We start from the raw sequence: 26,720 nt of genomic DNA, 5'->3' as shown, positions 1-26,720 counted from the left end.
GTCTCCCAACCACCTTTTACCTAACACTTTGACCCCTTCTACCCAGATTGGATTCTACCTATTGTAATTCTAATCATTTTCAATGGGTTTTTACTCACCTTACATGCTGTCTCCTAGCTTCCAACTGCCACCATACCACGGTCTCTTGACATTTCTGCAGTTCTTCCTCTTCTGTTATTATCCATTCCCAATGATGGTGTGTCATTGTAAATCTATAACTAATAGCCTTACATCAACACTCTACAGCAACCTCATTTTAATTTGTAGAACCCATCCTCTCATCTTCCCCTTTATTCTCCCCAACCACAGGTCCCACCATGTGCATTAACCACCATGCATTGCAAATCCTTTACATTTCTCAGGATTCCAATGCCATCTCTGCCATAAGATATTCTCCATGCCCCAGTTCATGATAATTTTACAAACAGATATACTTCTTTCTAAAATCTTCCCCTTGCCACCTTTCATGCCATCCTCTAATCCACCAGTCCACCAAAACCTATGCAGTTTGATTGCTTGGTTATTTCAACCCACAGACTGTAAACTGCCTTTGCTTCCTCTCCCTCTACTTATCTATGAACTCAAGCATGTTCTTGATATGAATTCTTCAGCTTTGTACAGTATTTTGACAAACAAGGATCCAAAACTAAGTTAATAATGTGATGACAGACATTTCAACTGTCTCTAATTGGGAGGATTGTTCTTGTTTACAGGACAGATTTACCCCTACACATGATATGCCCATTTTTTGAGGTATGTCCCTATTTTCAGGCTTGACTTATCCCTATATACAATTTCCTAAATCCCCCTCATCACACATGATTTTTAAAGCTGTCTACTACACAGAAAATTAGACTACATGGCCAACATACAAGTGCTACCAACAATTTAATGAAAGAGGGCATGCAAATCTTATATCTACCTTTTTCAGAACTTAAAATAAATGACTTTGCGTTGACTTGTAATACAGTATATTAATATTTACAGATTTTATACTCTCACTTTGATAATGTGCTTGTATTTTCCATAATTTTTGTCACTTTTTTTAAACATGATTCTGAGTAGTATTCCACATTCCTATGGTAAGTGAGAAGAGTTGTATGCTATTTGGTATTCAAACATTATAGCAATTAGATGTTCAGACTTTTGGCTGGTTTCACTTACTTTTTAAGGGCCTTTATTTCTATTTCTATTTTTATTTTCAATGTCTGCAGGTTAAGAAGTATATGTGATTCCTTTCTTCCATGCCAGTAGCTATGACTTGCAATATGACAACACACCTACTACATCTATATTAGGACCCAAATAAGAAGCCATCTCCACTTCCATGTTCTCCCAGCCCTACAATCCATCACCCACTCCCATCCCCATCATCACACACTTTTCATGTACATCATTTTCCCCTTAATAGCACATACCACCCTGCCATTCAAACCTTTTCACCTTTCCAGCTTTTATTTTAAGTTCCTGTAGTATTAATAACCCTTTACATTCCATGTAGTGAACCAAACTTCCACTTTTCCCATTGCATTCCTCAAAATTTCCTTACCATTCCACCAGAACTGGACTGCCTCATGTCTTTTGGCAGGCCACATATGCTTCCCATAACTTAGCAGTGAGAATTTGCCAGTATAAGCCATCCAACACTGTGGCAGTAATGCCATATTCTTTATAAGAACATAAAACTATCTATCTAATGGTCTTGTTTTTAGAATGGGTCTCAGAGGTATATGGTCATTAAGCCCATGTCCTACAACTGCCCTTAATCTCACAATCCAATCAGCCTCTAACCCTTCTGTTCTACTTCTAATATCACCTCCCCTTTGGTTCTCAAAGCACCTTCCCAAAACCATAAACCTAAAAATATGTTGGTCATTGGTTTCGCTCACATGTTTAGCCAGTGCATTAAAAGCACTTTTCTTCTTGATATGATAAACATGTTTTCTCATTCTATCCTTTAGCTGTCTATCAGTTTCACTAACACAAAACTTATTACACACTTGGCATACAGCCAGATAGGCAACATGGGAGCTGTCACATGTTGCACTTACCCTGATCAAAGCCATTATGTAGATAGTTTTATGTTCTTATGCAATATGTTTTAAAAGGCATTTTATATGTGTATTTTATATTTCTTATGTATTTTGATATGTTTTCTATATGTGTTTCTATGCCTTTAAATGTTAAATGGTTGATTATGTGACTATGATTGAATGGTATAAGAAGGGTGTTTCAGTTCAATATGGTATACACCTGAAGAAGCATCTTGTGAAAGTGCTTGTGTTTGCTGTTATTAAATTTCTTGGAGAACCTGGAGTCTTGCCTTTGCTTGTATTTTTTTTCCTTTGGACTGTTTATTAGTTGTTGCAGAGGTACCTGGTTATCATTGGGATATTTTTATTTTTTCTTGTGTGCTTGCTAATTTTTACCCTTGATACCAAAGATATGGCTACAGGGACTGATGATATAGAATTGGGTTATAACACAAGTTCAACTAATGAATGGACTGAGTTAAATACTGATGAATTCATCTCCAAGGTGAGCGAAAGTATTAATCTGTTATTTAATAGTACTCTTAAAGAAGAATGTAATGTTACACAAAGTGTGGACTTCTTAGCCCTTAAAAGTGACCTGTTGTCACTGGAGAAGGACTTGTTTAAATGAAAATGGCTACAATATGAAAAATTCCATCCTGAAGTTTGTATCAGGGAAGAGATAGTTCCTCATGGCTTGAGTGTACTGAAAATGCCTGCTCAAACAAACTGCAGTTCTACACTTCTTAGTGACTGGTAGAAATTAAATCTTAGCACTAGTTTTGGCTATTTAAAGCTACTGATTGCATTGGCTGAGAGGGAAGTAGTGCAGGTGTTGAGCACTATTAAGAGCAAACATGCTGAACTGCACAAGTGCTATGGTGTTGATTTACTTGGCAAGCACTTGAGGGATAATGTTGTGAATCCCTCCTTTACTCCAGAAAGTTACTTCAAATTAAATTGAAGAAATTGCAGAGGGATCAAAGGGATTTCCTTCAAGGGAATGTCTTTACATGGCTGTGCCAGTTGTTTGTTGATTCAGAAAGTACTTCACAAGTGGGAACCATGCCAACGGAACCAATCGAGGATCTACTATGGAGACACTCACCAATCGGGGATCAATTGTGGAGATGCTCACCAATCAGGGAATGAATGTGGTCCAGGAAGTGAATATGGAACAGTCCTGTATAGTTAAGGCTATGGATTCTATGCCAGAAACATCCAAACAGATGTGGGCAAGACGTAAAATCATTACCATGACTGCTGAGGTGCACCAGGAAGTGAATGGATGTCCACGAAAGTTGAATTTGAATATGAATGATCTGTCACCTTTTCTGCCAGCTTTACGTCCACCATCTCTAACTTTCCCATTGCCGACAAGAGAGAGATCAATGAGCAGAGGAGGCAGGGGCCAGTACAGAGGAAATCAGAGAGGGAGGAGTACTACAAGAACAAAAAGGAAGTACAAGGAAGAGACAGTGAGTCCTTGCACAATAAAAAAGGTTTTCATGAATGTAAAGCACTAGTAGTTAACTTATCTACCCATGAATTATCACAAGAAGAACTTAATGTCTTGACTAAGGGGGTTTTGTTTATTCCTATTACTGATTCGGATATAACTAAAGTAATTTTTGATATTCATTTGTTCACCCAAAACTTGATGTTAAAAATGATGTTTGAAGGAAATGGTAGTGGTGATGATTCTGTTTTTAGAAAAAACCTAGTCTGTTTATACCCAAACCGAATTCGTTAATCCATGCATTTGAACAAATTTGTATTGAAGATGTGTATAATTTATACTACTCGCAGAAAGCTACAGGTTATAATGGTAGGTCTTATAACTTAAATAGAAGAGAGTTTGATGTAATGGTTAGTTTGCAAGTTAACCCTTCAAGTATGATAAGACTGGATGACAAAGGAGGTCAGATTGTCATTATGGATAGGGTGAAATATGATAAAGCAATGTTGTATATGCTGAATGATCAAAGTTTTTATATGGTTACTTCACATTTAGAAGTCAAGAAAATGATAGAGAAGGCGGACAGTATTATAAGGGAACTTGAGTGAATAGGTCTCATAGAGGATGGTTTACTAAGTACTTTCTAATGCCTAATCCCACCACTTCTGTAATTCAAGGACTGCCCAAGTTACACAAAAATCTGGAAAACCCACCCATGTGACCAACTGTGATGGGAAGAAACTGGTGTACAGAATCTATTTCAATATACCTAGAAAAACATCTTTGCTTGCTGATAAGTAAGTCAGAACTTATACTAATGGATACAGACCACTTTGTTAGGGATCTGTATCACTATTGTAAAAAGTATCCACTACCTGAAAACTGTATATTGACCACATTTGATGTAGTGTCACTTTTTATAGTGATACCAAATGATGCAGGTATTAGTAGTGTGACCAGGTTGATGAAAAGGGACCTGAACTATACGGAATTTGAAATGGAACAAATCAAAATCCTGGTAAGGTTGGTCCTAGAGAACAATATGTTCATGTTTAGAGACAAGATCTACTGGCAGTGTAATGGGGTTGTAATGGAAACCTCATGCACTAACAGCTATTCTAATGCTGTGATGGCTGAATGGGAAATTGAGAAGTTAATTAGAGGTCCCTATAAACAGAATATTTTGTTCTTGTGAAGTTTTGTGGATGACCTGTTCTTTTTATGGAATGGGTCACCAGAAAAGTTGATGGATTTTGTTGAGTTTATCAATAGCTCTACACAGTTTCTTAGATTTACATTGAATTGGTTGTATGCTGATGTGAACTTTTCAGATGTCACTATATCTAAAGGAGAGAATAATGAACTGAATACAAGGTTGTATAGGAAAGAATGCCATGCGAATAACCTATTAAGTAGTGAGTGCATGCATCTTAGGTACATATTTAGAAATGTAGTACAAAACCAGATATATAGAGCAGCTAGATTTAATGCGAAGGAGGAGGATTTTGAACAACAGGTTGACATGGTTGGTGTAGAGCTCATGGAAAGGGGTTATGATGAATGCATGGTATGCAAAAATATAGCAGATGTGGTTAAATTAAGACATAATAGAGTTAAACCATATTTTTTGGAACCAGTAGAAACTAATATAACTTACAGTGAAAGAAATAAATATAATTCCAATAAGTTGAGTATGTGCTTCAGTTATTCAAGGAATATTAGACAGTATACAGATAATATTAATAAGCATTGGAATATTCTGGCCACTGATAGGCAGGTGAGTAAGTTCTTGGATTTAATTCACTTTTTGAAATAAAAAATCCCTTAAGGGAAGACTCTGTAACATGAGGGATTATGTTAAAGCTGTTGGTACAGGAGGGACTAGATCATGTGGGAAATGTCATTTCTGTATGCCCATTAACAATGGTCAGGACTTTAGACATCCGGACACATGAGAGGTGTTTAAGATCAGGGTAAGTGCAGCATGTGACAGCTCCCACATTGTCTATCTGGTTGTATACCAAGTATGTAATAAGTTTTATGTTGGTAAAACTGATAGACAGCTAAAGGATAGAATGAGAGAACATGTTTATCATATCAAGAAGAAATGTGCATTTAATGCACTTGCTAAACATGTGGGGGAAACCAATGACCAACATAGTTTTAGGTTTATGGTTTTGGGGAGGTGTTTTGAGAACCAAAGGGGAGGTGATATTAGAAGTAGAACAGAAGGGTTAGAGGCTGACTGGATTGTGAGATTAAGGGCAGATGTAGGACATGGGCTTAATGACCATATACCTCTGAGACCCATTCTAAAAACAAGACCATTACGTAGATAGTTTTATGTTCTTATGCAATATGTTTTAAAAAGCATTTTATATGTGTAGTTTATATTTCTTATGTATTTTGATATGCTTTCTATTTGTCTTTCTATGCCTTTAAACGTTAAATGGTTGATCATGTGACTATGATTGAATGGTATAAGAAGGGTGTTTCAGTTCAATATGGTATACACTTGAAGAAGCATCTTGTGAAAGCGCTTGTGTTTACTGTTATTAAATTTCTTGGAGAACCTGGATCATTGCCTTTGCTTGTTTTTTGCCTTTGGACTGTTTATTAGTTGTTGCAGAGGTACCTGGTTATCATTGGGATATTTTTATCTTTATCTTGTATTACTAAAAAATGTCTTGTGATTGTCTTAGTCGTGGGTAGCTATTTTAGCCTCAAACTTGGCTTTGGTGGATTTTATTAAGCTCTTGAGTTGTTTGTTTATTTCTAACATTCTGGGAATTACTATTCTTGCTTTTGGTGAAAATGTTCTTTTCCTTTAATTATAAAGCTTGTTGATATTATGCTTCTACCATGTGGCTTTGTTTTTGGGGTTTGCCCTACACTTGTTACTGTGGGGGGTACAGCTGTATTTATGCAGCTGTTTACGTGCTGGTATATAACTGTGGTGTACATTTCTGCATATTCAGTGGAGTTTGTAGATCAGTGTGTATATTGTACCTAGTCAGCCACTGTAGTCAGAGAGCATGTGCATACATGTTATTGAGCACATTCAAGATCAGTCCCACTTTGTATAGTCATTCAGAGTGAGTGCAAGCTTGAACAGAGGTGCACATATGAGTGTGTTACAAGTAATGAATGACTCAGTAAGCATATACAGCTTCTGATGTGTTCATGTGCAATAAATAAATTGAACCCATCTCCTGCCTCAGTGTCTAATTTGAATACATGAGACATGCGACATGGTGTCAGAAAGGGATCCAAAGTTAAAGCAGCTTGCAATCCATGAGACACACAGTTAGAAGTACAGTAATATACAGGCTCGAACGTACAAACAGGTCAGTGATTAGTGGAAGGTACTTAAATTAATTTTAAATGATTTTCAGTTGCCAAACGTGGCATAGCATTCAAACTGTTCAAAATAATTTCTGAGATATTCAATATGTCTGAAATAGCTACATAATAATTAAAGTGTTTGAAATAATCTCCAAAGTGTTTTAAATGTTCAAAAAGGCTAAAATGTCCAAATGTTTCATAACGTATAACTTTTTCATAGTAACTAAGTCTTCACAATCTGTTCAAAGTGTCCCGGAGTGTTTGAGATATTTGCAGTGTTAAAATAAAGCATTTTCTGAAAGATTGTTGTGCATTTGAACAAAATTACAAATACCAGGTCTATACTTATGTTTAAAGGCAATTTGTTGTTATGGCAGAAGGATTTCACAGACCTGAACCACTGGTGTTTGATAATAATATTGCCAAGAATTGGGAAGTGTTTGAGCAAAAATATGATGTTTTCATACAGGCTGTATTTTTTGATAAAGACACATGTGCAAAAGCATTTATACTTCTCAATTTAGCTTGCTCAGAAGCCATTGAGCAAGAATGTTTATTTGTGTATGCATCTGCCATGTATGCAGGATATGAGGAGAACTGCCATATTGTGATGTGGGCTGAAATGCAGGAAGACCCTGAGTGCTTAAAACGTAAATTTAGAGAAATGTGTGACCCTCAAATGAATACTACAATGAAAAGGCATAAATTCTACATAAGAAATCAAAAGTCTGGAGAAACTATTGCTGCATATATTACCAACCTAAGAAATAAAGCAAAAACTTGCAGATTTGGTGATCTAAGAGATGAGTTGATAAAAGAATGTCTTGTATGTGGTGTAAATAATGATGCGGTGAGAAAGATTTTGCTTTGAGACAGTGAATTAACATTGAGCAAAGCCATTGAGATTTGCCACATATATGAGATGACAGAAAAGCATAAGAATACGTTTATGAATGAGAAAAGCAAGTTTGCAGTATCTGCTAGTATAAATGTTGATAGTGTACAGCAGAAAGTTAAGACAGAAAAGAAATATAAACTGAAGGGAGCCATACCCAATCTCATTGCTAACTGTCGCAATTGTGGAGGCAGTCATGAACCTAAATGTAAAAAGTGCTTAGCTTTTGGTTAGCAACGTCATAAATGTAAAAAGTAGAATAATTTCAAAAGGCTTTGCAAGTCTAAAGTGTCGTAGACTTATATTAAAAGAGAGTATCAGAAGAAGCAAGTAAATCAGATAGAGACTGTAGCAAACTCCAAGAGATGTGAGCAAACTTCCTATGTTGATGGTGTCTCTGTGCTCCATGAAGCAGTGAACACAGTAGACTATCAGTTGTCAGCAAAGAGTGAAGTATTTTTACTGTACAAATTAATGGGAAACCTGTACAGCTTAAAGTAGACACTGGATCTAAGCGTAACGATATGTCAGCACAAATGTTTGCTAGAGTTAAAAGCTGGTGAGAAACTTGATTCAGCAAAGTTTGCAAAACTAGTTGCTTATGGTGGTGAAGAGATTCAAACTGATGGTGCAGTAGTCCTTTCATGCCATGTTTTACATAGTCAAAAGACATGTGCAGTCACTGTTAGGCCTCAAAGACAGTCTGAGAATGGGACTGATTTCATTTAATAAAGAGGTTCACCATATAAGTAACAACAATAGTTTTACACAGAATATTTTCAGTGAATATGCTGGTATTTTCAAAGACGAGCTTGGTAAACTTCCAATCACATATTCCATGAAGTTAAACCATGACGTAAGTCCAGTTGTCAGACCATCATGGAAGATTCCAGTAGCAATGCAGAGTAAAGTAAAAGCAGAACTACCCAAAATGATGCATTCAGGTGTCTTTACTCCAGTAGAAGAACTAACTGAATGATATCTAAATATGTATTGATCCAAGAGACTTAAACAAAGAACTTAAGTGCCCTCATCATCTGATGCATATAGTAGAAGAGGTAGCTGCTCTCATGTCAAATTCCACTGTTTTTTCAGTCTTAGATGTAAAAGCTCCTTTTCAAAATGTTGCTGGACCATAAATCTTCATTGTTAACCATAATCAGTACACCATTTGGTAGATACAGATTTTTGTGAATTTTGCTGGATCATAAATCTTCATTGTTAACTGCATTCAGTACACAATTTGGTAGATACATATTTTTGAGAATGCCATTTGGAATAATTTCTGCCAGTGAGTTATTTTAGTGTCTCAGAGAACAAATGTTTTCTGGTTATCCATGTGCTATTATAGTAAACAACACTATTGTTGGAGGCAATGGTGAAGATCAACATGATAGAAATCTCAGGAAAGTTCTTCACCATGCACATGAAACAAATCTTAAACTGAATCCTCAGAAATGTAAATTCAAACTGAAAGAAGTTACTTATGTGAGTTATTTGTTTACCAGTGCTGACTTACAACCAGATCCGTCCAAGCAAACAGCAGTTGTGGAAATGCCAGCTCCAGAGAATGCCTCATCTTTGCAATGTTTTCTAGGTATGGCCATCTATTTAGCAAAGTTCATCCCAGACGTCAGTGAGCTTCTTGCACTGTTATTTGAGCTGACATGCAAAAATGTACACTGGTTCTGGTTGGAACAACACCAAAGAGTATTTGATATTCTTAAGAAGAAAATTGTTAGTCCACCCACATTAAAAAATTATGATGTTCACAAACCTGTAACTCTTTCTTGTGATGCTTCAACGTATGGCCTTGGTGCTGCATGTCTTCAAGAAGGCATACCAGTAGCCTGTGTGCAAGAACTTTAACACAGACAGAGATGCATTATGCACAAATAGCGAAGGAACATTTGTCAGTAGTGTTTGCATGTTTGAAGTTCATTGACTATACTTATGGCAGACCTATCCAAACCGAGACTGATCACCAGCCAGTAGTAACAATTTTGAAAATTTTTGAAAAAGGCCCAGCTTGATTGCCATGTATGATGTTAAAATTGCAAAAGTACAATTTCAACATTGTTTACAAAAAGGGTGAATAGTTGTACCTTGCTGATACTTTGTCACACACAACCAGAAAAACACAACATAGTAGCATGAAAATGAAATAGCAGAATTTGAAGTCATGGAAGTCAGAAATTTTTGATCATCACAGCTTGATGAATTAAGAAATCACACAGCTACAGACTCAATTCTCCAGGAGCTAAAAAAACAATATCAGTCAAGGATGGCCAACACGACAAACTAGTTTACCATTTGACATTCAACAGCATTTTCCTTACAGAGATGAACTTGTGATGGAAGATGAAATCATCATTAAGGTCCAAAAATGATAATTCCTAAAGCATTACAACAGGAATATATCAAAATTTTGCATCATCACCACATCACCACTCAGGTACTGATTCAACCAAAAGAAGGGTAAGAGACATTGTATTTTGGCCTTTTATGTCCAAAGATATAGAGAAGGAAACTCTAGCATGTTCAATTTGCGACAGCACCAAACCGCATCAACAAAAAGAACCACCTCAGCTACACCAGATACTGAATTACCATGGTCGATGGTCGCCACAGATATTTTCAAATGGAATGGTCAGCATTACTTAGTGTTAGTAGACTCTTACTTCAATTGGTTTGAAATACACCTACTTCCTAAACTGACGTCCAACACAGTCATTACAAAATTGAAGAGATATTTTTCTGTCCATGGTAATCAGCACAAAGTCGTTTCTAAGAATGGTGCACAGTTTAAAAGTCAGCAGTTTAAGAAATTTGCTGAGTCTTGGGACTTTGTTTATATTACCAGTAGTCCTAAATATCCACAGTCCAATGGATTAGCTGAACATACAGTTCAAAGTGCAAAACATTTGTTAGAGAAATCCAAAAGAGATGATACTGATGTTTTCCCTAACTTACTCAATTTCATAAACATTCCTCGAGACAACTTACCTGGTTCAACTGCTTAGAGACTGATTTCTAGACAGACTTGAACAACTCTTCCAATCAGGAAACAATTGTTAGTACCAAATGCAAAAAACAACAGAGTGGTCAAGGCTCATCTTTTTAGAAAACGTCCGTCACAAAAGTTGTACTATGATAAGACCGGTAAAACCCTTAGACCATTACTACAAGGAGAAGTTGTGAGAATGCAAACATCCAAAGGATATGAGTAAATGGGAACTGTGAAGAACATTTGTGAAAAACTGAGATCTTACATCATACATTCTAAAGGAATGGATGTCAGAAGGAATTGTAGACACGTGTTACCTGTCTCTGAAGCAATGATGCAGCAGATTGCCTGTGCCGATGACTCTAATTCCCAGATTGACTCATCAGCTGTTCAAATTCAAAAGGACAGTGTTCTTTCTGTAAATAATTTGAGATGCATGGCTAGGCTTAAAAAGGCCCTTGTGGTCGTTAGCTTAGTAAACATCTATGAACACATTTGTGCCTCAATGTCTCATTTGAATACATGAGACATGCAACAGAGTTAACTGGGTTCGGTAAGGATTTGGAAATTTGCCAATGTATCACTTAAGAGTAGGTAGTTTGCCTTAAAGAAATTTCTAAATGTACCTTGGGTGAGAGAGATCTCTGGTTTCAGTTTTATTTTAAAGGAGACTGCTTTATGGTCAGACCTAACAAGTGATGAAGATACACAAGTGATGGTGCAACATACTACCATATTAGTAAGTGCAGTATCCAAGATGTTATTCCTCCCTGGTGTGTACTCTGATTAATTGCTCCAGGGCAGTTGTATAGTCATTCACAGATAGTGCAACCTTGAATGGAGATGCACATGTGAGCGTGTTAGAAGTAATGAATGAGTCAGGAAGCATATGAAGTTCGAAATACATGTTCCAGTTACAGCTCCTGATGTGCTTATTTATGGAACTAAACCAACCCCCTTGCATGTCCAATCATCTATCCAGCCAGCACCAGACATCCATTTCTGCCAATCAGGTTGAAATTCTGGTCGAAACTACTAGTTTTCCTCTTCCTATTTGCTGGGACATAGCACTGATAAGAAATGTCATTTTGAAAATTGGAATATTATAGCGAGCATCCAAGAGCTTATTAAACTACTTGGAAATAAACCTGCATTCTCACAAAAATAAATAAAGACCCTCAGGGCTTCTTTCGAGTGCCAGTCACTCCCTTTCTGCTGCAAATGAACGCAAATAATGAGAATACCCAAGGCGTGTTTAGATGTGGAAGCTGTGTTGCCTGCAAGTACATTTATACTGGATCATTGTTTTATTTTAAGCACTGCTACAAAAGAGTTACATTTCAGAAATACTTTGACTGCAATAGTTTGAATGTAGTTTACGTATGACATGTTCTTGCTTTTATATTGGAAAGACATCACGTATGTTGTTAAGCCGCATTAAGGAGCACTGCCATTTACAATAAAGACCTTAAAAATGCATTAGCCAAGTACAGCTAATAAAATTGCAGAGATTTTACCAAGCTTCAATTCTTTGTGTTATAGCAGGTTGGGTTTTATATATATATATATTTTTTTTTTGAGATTTAGACACTCTTTTGGAGGTCTAGGAATTAAAGTGGCAGCTCCAGTTGAATGCTGAGTGTTTTACTGAATTAAATAAAAATTTAAATATTAAATGCACTCTTAGTTGGGGAAGGTAGCCTTGGTGATTTTATTTTACAAGTATTTACTGCAGCTGCTGCAGTCTCTAATTATTGTTTACAACACTTTTATTGATTACTGAAGTTTTATTACTATTAGGAATTCCGTCCTTTGCACCTCTTTATTTTTTTGAAATGTTTTCTTAGGTTTGACTGGATGTTAAACATTTTCTGCCTTCTCTACATATATTTCATGTCTCACATTTTATCTTGTTTACATTATGAAGAAGTTCTTGTTACTAATAAAGAATGAAAACACTCAATACAAGTTCGGTGTGTTTTTTAACCTAGCCAGGTGAAGAAGTTTTTCTTTTTTATTATTGTGCATATATTGTTCCCAAAAATTCCATTTAGTTCTATGGAATTTGGTCCTTCCCTCTTGTAAAGATTCCACTTCCAGTTATCTTATCTCTTTAGCAATGTTTGGTACCTTGTTTATAGTTAGTTTAGGTAGATTTCTATTTTCTAGTAATTGCATTTTTGGCAACCCTTAGCTATTACTTTGTTGCAGCAATTTCCTCCCCAGTATTTCTGTCAGAGTACTCCAAAGTGAAATTGCAAAAATGGGATAAGTTGATTCACACAGTAGAACAAGCTAGTTTAAGATTATCTGATTTCAAAGGCTGTTTTATAGTTAGAGTGTATATACGTAACTCAAGCAGAAGAATATATATATAGAAGTGGAAAGGGATAATGATGATGAAGAAATAATGAAACAGTAAGAGTTTAGATGCAGATCCTTAAGAAAAATAACAACCATGTATGATATTATATTCATAAAGGCAAAGAAAAAGGAATAGTGGCATCCTAAGTGTAAGACAAGCTCTGGTAGAGTTTTTAGTCAAATCAAGAGCAGAAGATGCTGTTAAAAATGGAGTAATTAGTAGGGTATATATCATATTGCATGATAACTACAACAATCAATCAGAAGAGGTTAGCAAAGATTGTGAAGACAAACTGGAAAAGCAATTTGTCCCGTCCCCCCTTTAAATAACCACACCACACACATAAAGACATTTGCCGAACTTTATTAAACTGCATTATACAATGAACTATATACACATAAAACCAACATTAATTATCTTCCTCAGCAACGATGATCTCCGAGCAGCATCACCACTCACCCTGGACGAACTTTACCTCAGAGCAGTGTATCTACTCACCCTGATACCTCCTCTAACGGGGCAGCGTACCTACTCACTCACATAAAGAGGCAGCGTACCTTCTCACCTTACCACCATACCAAACCATTAACCAATAACCACCTTCTTTAGAGGGGGAACTGAAGAGGACAATCCTGTCCCTCTTCTCTGCCATCAGCCTGATCCCATGCTGTTCCCCCTCCTAAACCCTAGCCACAATCATATACTCTAAAAAGAGTTTCAGATGCAAATTAAAAAGATCCAGTCCCACATCATTAAGGTGTACTCCATCCGTTCGATACCAAGACTCCTCTCCATCCCCAAAATCTCTATGGTCAATAGTATACATCCCCAAAATCCTTAGTTGCCTAGCCAGCCTTTGATTAACACACCTTCTGACCCTTTCAATCACCCTTTAACTATATGCAGCCCTCCAACACAAATGCGGAACCAACTCTGACCACACAATTTCCATACCCGGGTACAATGCCTGTAATCTCATCAAATCCCACAGCATAATGTCCAATACTTGTTTTTTAGAAACAATGCCCAAGTCATTGCCCCCTAAATGAATGACTAGTATACAAGGACAACCCACCTTCAGTTTAGCCCTCTCATATTCATGCAACAACCCGTCCCACCTAAGACCCCTAACACCATGCCAGGACACTGACCACCCTAAATGTGCCAAACCCAAATTTACCCCATCATCCCTAACTAAAGCACACTTCTCTGCCCAGTGGATGAACAAATGTCCCAAGATGATAATGTGCTTCCCTAAAAGAAAAGAAGAAAAATTAATAATCAGACCACAACTTAACTAAAATGACAAAAATGCATTTGAAGACCACCTCCCCACTCTTTCAATTAATTCAATAGAACTACCCTCTCTAGCTAAATCTGAAGCCCTACCTATCCTGAACGAGTGAGCTGCAAACCTCTCCGCCGGAAATCCCATACAACGTAAAACCTTCCTCACCAAAATTATGAATCTACTACTCGACACCACCTTCCAATCCACTGAACAAAAAATTAACTGATCCACACTCCCCTTCCGCCTCCTCATAAATTCTTTTGCCCAAATTACTAGACAAATGCAAGGGAGGTGCACTCACACCAAATGTGCCTACTTCTTCCTTTAATCCCAACACTTAATACTGTCAGAAGTCCCACCTACTCCTACCTCACTTCCTTTTACATCTCCCTCTCACCACCACAAACTCACTATCCTGTCTAACTACTATCCTTACCTTACTTTCTACCTCTATACCCTCCCCACACACCTTTACCCCCTTATTCGAGGGACCGGGACAACTTAGTTTGTCCGAAACTACATTTACAAAGGAGAAATGGAAGGACATAAGTATGGCTCCTAAGTACAAAACAAAGTCCTGAAGGTTTAAGTGTTTTTGTTTGGAAGTGTTTACATATGTACTTTATACCCTGAGCAGACTTTAAAGAATTTTTCCTCAGGCAGATAGAAGATATGTAATAGGACAGAGATAGGTAACTGGGAACATGTTTTTTTTTGGTGGGGGAGTGTAATGAGCATGTCTGCATACAACTTCACTACCTCTACCAAGGACTTATACCAAAAGAACTTGTTCTGCCATAACACAGGGTACACAATACATTTCACAGCTCCTTCTTGGAATAGATTGAAAAGGTCTGCTACAGGTAAAGGTAAGCTACAGCAGTGAAGGCCTCAATAACTTTCTCTCTGCAACCTACTAATTTTAACCCTCTACATCACAGGGTGATAAACCAGCCAACCCTTCTTGCAGAAAATATACTATTTAATAATTACCTGTACTAGTTTCTGCACATCTTTGACAACCCTGTCAGCTTAGCTGTCAACTACAAATTGACCAGTAATCTGGACATTCTCCCATCACTTACTATTGTACAAATTCTCTTTCTGCTCATACAAGAAGTCCATGGTGGTTCAGAGCACATGTTTCACTCCATATCTTGTCATTTTACCAGCATTATACTTCTCATTAAAGGATACAACATTGTTCAGAGTGACATTTTCACATCAAATCACTGCAATGTCCTGCTTCATGCTCTTACATGGGTGGAAAACTGTCAAAAATATAAAGAATTTTATTGAATTTCTCCTCAACTACTACTCCGAATAAACTCCAAAAGTTCATGACATACAGTAGTTCCACTGTTCCATCCATATGCATGTAAACTCTCCTTTCACTGCATTAAAAGTAAACTAACTAATGATATTAGCTTTAGACAAAGACAATTAGGCTGCAGTATTTGAACTGGCTCAACATCACTCCCAAATCCCCCTAGGAATTTAGTATGAAATTCCTCCAACAGCACCACTACATGCCTCCTGTTATTCGGGATGAATCGGTCCTTACAACAAGCTGATACAATTGCCATGAGCATGTGGCATGCCCTCCTTGAATGATGTATACTTGCTTGATCTCCAGGTTCAATAGTGGAAGGAGGCAAATCACTTTTTTGACTAATTTATTCATAAAATCTCTCACATTAGGATTCAGTGCCCTTTTTTATTCTTAGGATGTGAATGTTAACAATTATCAGTCTGTTCTCCAGATTATCCATTTTTCTGCATTAATCTCACTATTTTTTCTAGCTTGTTGAGGTAATAATTGTGACTATTCTTGAATCTTGCATTCTCCAAGAGGGAACCATACCAGATATATGGAAAGTCTCTCATATCATCCCCCTTCACAAAGGAGGTAACTCATTAGACTACACTAACTTTAGACCTATTGCTCTACTGTCACCTCTAGCTAAGATTATGGAAAAATGTATCCATCAGCAACTTGTACAGTATCTCTCTTTACACAACATAATAGCCAATTGTCAACATGGCTTTAGACCCCACCATAGCACCTCCACTGCCCTCCTTTCCTTTGTTGATACCATCAACAACTATCGTAACTCCAATCTTTTCACCTCTGCTCTATTCATTGACCTCTCCAAACCTTTTGACATGGTGAACCATTCTTCTCTTATTAACATCCTTGAATCCCTCTCATTTGATAACCTGGCTTTAAAATGGTTTACTTCCTATCTTAGCAACAGACATCAAGCCGTTCGTTGGGACAATCACATTTCTTCCTTATTGCCTGTCTCTATTGGAGTCCCACAGGGCTCCATTCTAGGCCCTCTTCTCTTCTCCCTTTACATAAACGATCTCAACACTGTAATCCCTCAAGCTACCTGCATCCAATATGCTGACGACTCCACTATTATCTGTTCAGCATCTACCTCTTCAGAACTATTGTGTCTAACTCAAACTACTTTCAACACTGTAGAAAATTGGTTTACTAGACGGTACCTCCTCCTCAATGCTAAAAAAAACAAACTTCTCCTTTTTACTCCTACCACTCGAGCCTCCCCATTAAACTTCAACATCCTATCTAATGACACCACTGTCATCTCCCCTGACACAACAACTAAACTGCTAGGAATAACCATTGACAACAATCTCACTTTTGATCAACATATCAATAACATCATCAAAACTGTTAACAAAAAAATAGGATCATTATACCGCATTAAACCATTTCTTACACCTGCTTCTAGAGCAACTATCGCCCACTCCCATCTGATATCTACTCTCTTTTACGCCTCACCTATTTTCACTAACCTTAAAAAGACTAACCTAAATAAACTAGCAACTTGCTACAATAGTATTGCCCGTTTTGCTACTAGTAACCCTTTTAGAACACATCACTGTCATAACCTAAAACTCCTAGGCTGGCTTGAGCTACAAAACTGCATTATGATCTCACAACTTACCATTGCCCACAAGGTACTTTACCAACCTGACAACACCCCTATACTTTCTCAACTTTTAATTCCCTATAATAATCTTACCTCCCTTCGATCTTCTGCTAAACTCATTACCAAATCTGTAAAATCCTATAACTTAGCTGGTGACTCTCTATTCACCAATACAGTAGGTAGGACATGGAATCAGCTACCCTCTGATATCACTCTAATCCCCTCCTTACCACTCTTCAAACAAAAAATCAAACTGCACTTCCAAAATCACTGGCTTTGCTCCTGTAGGACTCCTGACTAAGCTTCTTCATTCCCCTTCTCTACCATAACTTTTCTCTGTTTTTACTAACCAGAATTACACATTCTTCTCTTCACCCTCTAGCTCTCCTCTCATGCTCTGTCCCACTTCACCTTTTCTCTACCCTCTCCTCTTTTCCATCTCCTTCTCCTCTCCTTACTAGACCTTTGTATCTCACTCTTCTCCTCCCTTGCATTTCTTCTTTACCTCTTCATATGTCCTGTATTAAATCTTTTTTACCAACAGTTTATCAAAAAATTTGCTAATCCTTAGCTTTTTTATTTGTGACGCTTCAAATGACCTAGTATACTTTTTATTAGCATGCCTTAGCTATTTGTTGTTGTTGTTGTTATTTGTTATTGTGACTCTTATTACAAAAGGTATATCATTACTGTACTTTTATTATATGTCTCATTGTAATTGATTTATGTGAGGAGCTTTTCTCCCCGGGCCTCTACTGAAAATGGACATATATCCAGTTAGACTAGCCCGGTTAACAAATGTAAAATAAATAAATAAATAAATAATAATAATAAAAAAAAATATATATATATATATATATATATATATATATATATATATATATTTATATATATGTGTGTGTGTGTGTGTGTGTGTGTGTGTGTGTGTGTGTGTGTGTGTGTGTGTGTGTGTGTGTGTGTGTGTAGTATCTAATACCCCCATTCAACAACTTCTACTTAAGTCAACCCCATTTGTGATCTAAAATCTACAAACTTGTTTACTGTGAGTGGCTTTGTCATAGCATCAGCAATCATTTTATCAGTTTCAAACTATGAAAGCACAATCATCTTTGTTCAACCAAGTCAGGAATGTAATGTTGTAATGGAATGTAATAATGCATCACTATACTTGGTTCTTTCATTGCAAGCCTGATTGTCTGGAGATTAAGGGAGCGAGTTTCCGAGCCCATATATAATATAAAGAAAGTCAAAGCTGAAAATGCCAAGGGAAAAACATGTTTCTTCAAACGCGGGTCATTCCTTCCTGTTTAGAATTAATGATCAAGTCCAACCCGGGGAGAGAGGTGGCCCTACTTTTCTAAAATTGGAGCAGCACAAATTGTTCTGGCAAATCAGGTTGGATGCATACACACAACTGGGCTTGAATGACTTGTGCTCTATTTTGTGCACATTAAAACTTAAAAGCTTGGAAAGATGAGTTTATTATTAATTAACATTGTAATTTGCTAGTAACGTATAGAAAACTTTTATATTTTTCAATTTTTTTTATTTTTTACCATCCTTTTAGCTAGCTTTGATAAGGGTGAATGTATTTTTAAAAGTTGACTTCACATTGAGGAGTTGTGCCCTTTTTCAAACGTGATTCAAAAAGAGGTCTGGATATTTGTGTGAATTCCTTTTGTAACTTGTCTGATGAAGTTTGATCACTGGATTGAACGGAAGCACTAATTTTACTGTGTTTTTTAGGTGTTCTTATTAAAGTAGCGTTGAGCTAAGTCCCGCTGTTGCCATTTCTTTATTTTTTTTTAAGTTGTTTTACTTTTGGACGCTGTTTGCAAGCCTGATTGTTCTCATATAAGATTGTAGGCTGGGACACTGCTTCTGCAAGATCTTCAAGTAACTGCCGCAAACAAATGGCTTCTTGACTGGCATAGGCACCAGAGATATATTCTGTCTCTGGGGAAGACAATGCCACTGAGATCTGTTTCTTGCTGGACCAGAATTTTGGACTATTTCCTAATTTGAACAAGTAACCACTTGTAGATTTGCATCTGTTGAGGTCACCTGCCCAATCAGAGTCCACATATCCTGTGAGGTTAAAGTCACCAATTTCAAACAACTTTAAACTCAAGCCTTTTCTGTCTTTGAGATTCCTCATAACTTTTTTATTGAATTACAGTCTCTTTGACATGGTTTACTTACACATCTGCAGAGAAGTGACATGGTTGTTGCAATGTCTGGACATGTAGTGGTTGCAATGAGCAGAAGTGCCTCCACTACTTGTCTGTACTGCTCATTAGATGGTAGAAGATCTTCCTCTCCTTCCAACTTTGGATAAGCTATGTTCATGGGCATGATCACTCCTTTAGCCTCAGCCATGTTGAACTGTTGAAGAACTGAATCAATTTTTGCACTCTGGTTAAATAGAAAACTGCCATCCTCTTCATACCGTATGCTAATTCCTAAGTAGTATGTCACCTCACCAAGATCTTTAGTCTAAAGGTGCTGATTGGGTACTGTTATTAACTTTGAAATTTTGTCATTCCTTTTGTAAGCAGTAATCAAGTCATCCACATAGACTAACAGATACACCCATTCATCTAGATATTTAGAGTATAGGCATGGATCGGCTTTGCTTTGCATGAATCCTTCCTCTAGCAGAACTTTTACTTTTGAGTTCCACATTTGATCCACTTGTTTAAGACGTTACAGGGATTTTTGCAGTTTGCCAACAAGGTGCTCTTCTTCACTTTTCTCATATCCTTCTGGCTGTGACACATATATTTCCTTTTCTATATTTCCATTAAGAAAAGCTCTCTTGATATTGTGATGTTTCTGTAAAGTAGCCACTGTCATCAGTGTTCTGAAAGTACTTTACTTGGCATCTGGAGCTAAGGTAGCATTATAGTCTTCACCAATTTTTTGTGAGTATCCTTTTGCAACTAACCTTGCCATGTACCTACATTCCATACATACATACATACACGCCATTCAGAGTCACATTTCATTTTAAAAACCCATTTACATCTGAGTACATGTTTACCTTGAGGTAGCTCTGAAAGTGTCCATGTCTGGCATTCACTCAGTGATATCATCTTTTCATCAGCAGCTCTAATCTACATTTGCTTCTCATGTGATGGTAGTTTTTGAATCTCTTTCCATGAACCCACCTCAGCCTGAACTGCTTTGCATGCCACATAAGACAAATGTTTAGGTGGAATACCTTTACTGATTCTTGTTGATTTCCTGACTGAAGTCACTTATGGTTCAGCATCTTCATTAGTTTTTGAACTGTCTGCGATCATTTCCATTTCTGTGTAGCTTTGTTCTGTTTTTTTCTTGTGACATGGATGTGGATTTTTCCTCAGATTGAACAGTTTGTGTCAGTTCCTGAAATTCTGAACACACAGAAGTTTCATCAGAAATCACACTTCTGCTAACTGTTACCTTGTCTGTGTCTGGATGTAGAATTCTGTGTCCTTTTTGAGACTCAATGTAACCCACAAGTGCATTTTCTTTTACACATGAATCCCATTTTGTATGTTTTTCTTTGCATGCACACATAGGTTTTACTTCCAAAATGTTGATGTGTCTCAAATCTGATTTTTTTTCTGTTCCACAGTTCATATGGAGTTTTCTCTGTTGTTGTTCCTGGCAAGCGATTTAGGAGATAGCATGCAGTCTTGATAGCCTCTCTCCAGTATGTGGTTGGCATATCAGCATCAAAAAGCATGCTCCTTCTACTGTCACAGAGTGTCTGATTCATTTTCTCTGGAACCCCATTCTGTTTTGGGTTATATGGTACAGTGGCCTGGAACATAATTCCATGTTTTCTGAGAATGACTTGCGTTATGCCACTTGTATATTCAGACCCATTGCCTGTACGTAGCACTCTCGGCATTCTGCCAAATTTATTACTTACTTGAGCTAGATGCTGTTCTGACTCCTTTGCCATTTCATCCTTGTGCAACAGGTACAATGTTGTATACCTGGAGTAATCATCAGTGAAACTAAGAAAATACATCTTCTTTCCTGGAGTCATGCATTTCATTGGAGCGCAAAGATCTGAATGATTCAGTCCTGAGGTTTTTGAGCTCTGCTGTTGCTCCACTTTTGAAAAGCTTTCTCGAATTTTTCCTTTAATGCAGCTGGTACATTTCATTATTTGATCACACTGGCTAATTTTTACACCACTTGCATAGTTACTCTCAGCTATTTTCTTTATTGTGTCAGGACTTTTTTGCCCAAGACGTCTGTGCCAAGTGTGAATGCAGTTTGAATGTTTTTCGTCTTTGACTGTATTAACCATTTCACTGCAGTTCAGCTGATAAAGCTCATTTGTAATTGTGGCCTTTGTGAGTAAGCAAGCCCTTTTGTGATGACACAACTGTCACCTTAGAAAGTCACTACATTGCCTTGGTTTGTAAGCTTCTTCACTGAGAATAGGTTACTTTCAAGATCAGGCACATCACAACATTTCTCATATGTATCTTTCTGGTGATATTCTGGAGATAGGACAGTAAATAAAGCCATCTCCTATTCTTTCTGACTTTATTACCTGCCCATTAGCTGTGGTGATTTTTTTCTGTTTTGCTTTATTCGAGTTGAGTGAAGAAATTTCTGTTATTGGTCACATGACCTGTAGCTCCTGAGTCAACACACCATGCCTGCACAGATGATGTGCCACATTTCAACTCAAATGCATACTCAGTGTCTTAAGTGACATTTTCTTCTTCCATGACATTCTTAGCTTGTTGTGATTTAGCTTGTCCTTGCAGTCTAGCTTTCCATATTTTGCAATCTGCCTTTAAGTGTCCTGGATTTTTACACACAAAGCATTTATTTGTTTCTAGCAGCATATTACTGTTTTTATTTCTGTTTTTTATCTTTAAAGCAACCTCTGTACTGGACATACTTTCACTCTTTATGCTTTCTGTCTTGCGCTTGTATTCATCCAAAACTTGCTTTTAACATACTCCAATGTCAGTTCGCTATCTGGACATGCATCAAGCACTGTAACAAGTGTCTCATAACTTTCAGGTAGACCATTAAATAAAAGTGCTGCAATATGAACATTTTTATATCCTCTTCAACACCTCTCAGTCTTTCAACCATTTTTGAGGTATGTCTTATATAATCCTGCATATTCTGGTCTTTCATTAGCTTGGTCTGATGTTATTCTTCTTTCAGCTTTTCCAGGTCAGGGGTCGCCACAGCGGAACTCAGGTCTGCTAATGACTGGCAGTAGATTTTTACGATGCCAAAGTGCCAGCTTGATGCCCAACCTTTAACGAAGGCACACCCATTCACGCATGCTTTTCGAATGCCACTCAACCGCGGGGAGGACATGCAGACTCCACACAGCAGGCACTCCAGCCGAGAATCGAACGAGAGAACCTCTTGCTGTGAGGCATTAGCTTGGTCTGATATAGTTTCTAATTAAATGGAGTTTATTGCTGAGATTAGCTCTTTCATGTTCCTTTTACAGTTCCTCCCAAATTTCTTTAGTGGTTTCACAGTTGCATATACGTATAATTCGATCATCATCTATGAAAAGTGAGATCATGCTCTGAGCATTTTGTTCCATTTCTAACCACTCATCCATGGGTTCTGCCAGTCTAACTTCATTTACACGTTTCCATGCACCTTCTCTTATTAGAAGCATCCTAGTCTTGAATTTCCAAGACTGGTAGTTCTGGTTTGTCAGATTCGCTAACAAAAGCTTTGCTGAAGAAGTGCTGGTAGCCATCTTTACTGTTTTCCCCTTACTTTATCTGTCACTGTAGCTTGCTCTTATTTACTGTAGCTGGCATGCCAGAGTGTCTGGGTGTCTAGGCCCATAATGCTTACAGCCTGATTGCAGTCTAAACTAAGGAACATGTATTTATTTCTTTTTTAATGCCACGAAATACACTGCACAAGGAAAAGGAAATTGCATCAAGCATATTACAATGTGTCCACCACAAAACATTGCCGTCTTGTGGCTAAACATATTATTGCACATAACTGAAATATACACAGAGGTTTACTGCTCATGCTAAGTCTGTTTTCATTGTGAGACTGTATTGTTTTGTTTAGCAAATTGCTATCAGTATTTGTGCTATACAATTGAAATAAACATTTTAAAATAAATCCAAATATCTTTATTCACTGTAGAAGTAAAGAAGAAAATAGTACACACACTGACAAGTATGAACAGTGTTTATGGTAACCGAGTAGAAATAGCCAAGGAATAGGACACTGGAATGGCTGCAGGTACTGGGGGCCTGCTGCTGGGGGTTCTGTTGTGTGTGTGTGTGTGTGTGTGGAGAGCTGCTCCTGGGGGGGAGGCTGCTGTTACTGTGGGGTGACCTCAAACGATTAACCTGCGTAGGGCTCCATTTGACCATAAACCGGCTGTAGTTATGGGAGTCTGTTGACACTGAAGCTGCTGAAAATTCTTCATAGATTTAAGTTCATTATTTGGAATTATCACTGATTAAGATAATCTGATAAGTACAGAAACCAATACCTAATATAAATAAGGCTACTGTAGATGTCCTCATACTGCAGGAAGTATGCAACCAAAAATGAGAAAACTGACTCTCAAGGAAACAAAAAGGCTGGCTAATGTACCTTGTCAAGTAAGAGGATGGTAGGTATCTTTATCAGAAGTTATAAAAAATGTGAAGATGCCCAGTTTAGGTAGATGAGGAAGGGATATGTGTGGTATGTCACCAATGGTAGGCTATTTACACATCATTTTGCAAATGTCTTTGTCATCATAATGATAATGTTGCTGTTCTAAATGCCTTCTTCAAGCAAGCCTGATGTTGATGGTTTTCCAATATACGAATTGTCCTACATATGGCCTGATCATCTTTCCCGTAGCCATACCCAGCACAAGTTTGACATGATTTATGGAGAAATCATCCTTATATTGTTCACAGATAATTTCAATTGAGTATTCTTATTGTGAAGAAATAGCAGCTGTACCCAGAGTCACACATCTGAAACTGCAGATAAGCCTAATTTCCAAAGTTTCTATTAAAAAGCTTATACTTTAGGTCACAATCACTACCCATAATGCATGCTCATAGGAGAGGGCAAGGAAGAAGTTGTAGACTGTCTAGCCAAGGACATTAACTTAACATGTTTCACCCACCTGACCATCATACATCTGTTCAGTATCACCAAGCATGCTGTTGGGACCAGAGTATGCTGCTTAGTCCTGTACTCCCCCTTGAATCATTTATGAACATGCTTAAGGAGCTTAAAGTGTATTGTTACACTTATCGTATTGTTGTCTTTTTTAGTTAATTTTATTTATGGATATACTACTCATGTTAAAGCAGTAAATGGTTTAAAAACAAAACAAATATTATAACTTTTTGATGCCTTAGTTTTACTGTTGACTCAGGTTTTTATTTATAACCATACCTCTAAAATAGTGTCAATTCAGGTATTGGCAATAATTTATTCTAGTAATGTGCTACATTTTTCAGTATGGGTGCTCCATTTGTGAAAAAAAACGCTGGCAAATTGTCTTACTAGGATATAAGACTCTCTTATTGCTGCATCTAGTATGGAAAATGATAGCTTATTCACTAATGTAGAAAGTGGGGGATTATGGATGCAGTCTTCCAGGATGTCCAGTCAGGTGTTTCCAGTTTCAAGAAAATTGTCAAGGGGTGGTGCTTGTGGATGAAATTAATTGTGAAGATACCACACTATTTGCTTCATCCATACATCCACAACCCCTTTTTCACTTGTTTGCACACATGGGGTCAGGGTGTCACCTCAGCAGTGAGAATCATCTAGAGACAAGGTTCACACCACCAGGTGGCTAGCCAAGCACTGTAAAATTTGGTATGGCATATGTTATGGAGATTACTCCTAGTACTAATGTTTGGTTATTTACAATTGCTGAGAAAGTGTGACAATACGCATTAAACTTTTCCAGGAAGGAATGTTGTCTCTTAATCCCACCTATGACAGCAATTTACCTCAGGTTTGAATATGTTTAGTCTCACTGCTGTCAATTCACAACCAGCAGTAAATAATTAAACTGCATACAGGAAGTACCAACCAAGTGAGAAGAAAAAGAAAATATTGTTTACATGCAGTAGAGTTCGACTTCTGGTTTTCTAAACCAGGCAATTTCAAAAAGTCAGGTGTATTCATAAAGCTTTCCAATAAAATCATGAAAGAATTTGATATACAATGCCTCTTTAGTGATGCCTGATACTCAACATGAACACATTTTAACTTCATATAAAGAGTGTGGACAAAAGTCTCATTGCATTTAAATATGGATATATTAACTTGCAACGGACAACCCAAGGCAGACAGTTATAAAAATTTCTCTTAGTCCACAGAATAACTGTAGACTGGACTAGCAAACTCCTAAGACTCCTCATGTAACCGAGCAACGCTAAAGTGCATTTCCACAATTCCGTGCTCTAGAAAAATATACATTTCTGCTGCTGAAATCAAGAGTCACATATTTTATGAAGGCCCCCTCCAGCTCCCTGACATTGGCTTTGTCAATTAGGCTACTTAATAAGATTTATTTATACTTGAAAATTGCACTCGGTCTCCTGTTTTCAAGATGGAGAGTACCACTCCAGTTTGTCAGACATGTGCCATGGAACAATACAGAATCCTCCTGCAATTCAATGAAACAAAAAAAATCCTAAAATCAGGTTTAAATACCTAAAGGTGTAGAAACTAATAACTAATAATATAATTTAAGAGCTAATGCTCATACTGGCAAACATCTTGGAAAATGCTATTACAGGTATAGTATAACAACCCTTTTCTCTGGGGTAATTTTGTTATACTTAAATGTCATTTTGGATTTTATAAACAATTTTTCTAATTTCTCTGAGAAGTCTGGTATATAATTATCTTATTTCAACTACATTAACTACTTACTTCAGTATCTGTTTTTGCATATATGTGTGTCACAATTCTAACTTTATATGACCTAAAAGTTGTGATATTTCAGTCTGTAGAAATGCACTAGTGATATTGTGGCTTAAGATTTTCTTTTCTTCTGAAGATTGCTGAGTATTCTGTAGGGCTTTCATCAAGGTATTGTTTCACAGTCCATGCTCCACTGAAAAGGCATGTTAGTCACACAATCCCTGTGCTATCTAGTGTCTTCAACATCTTCGCCTTGAATCCATTCTCATCAGCAGCTCACCACTACAGAAACCTGTAAATAACATAACAGTGTCTGCTACAATGAGTAACTCCCAATTCAGAAGAAATATGGCCTGACTGGCAAGGTAAAGTGTTCCTCAAAAATGTTCCTTGCATCTCCTGGCAGCATCAATAGTAAAGGCCAACGCTTGCATATTTGTGCAGCTAGACCATGA

This window comes from Protopterus annectens, chromosome 3.part0 (genome assembly GCF_019279795.1).
Source record: "Protopterus annectens isolate FY-2018-M chromosome 3.part0, PAN1.0, whole genome shotgun sequence".
Classification (NCBI taxonomy): Eukaryota; Metazoa; Chordata; order Ceratodontiformes; family Protopteridae; genus Protopterus; species Protopterus annectens.
This window is presented reverse-complemented; position numbering follows the sequence as displayed.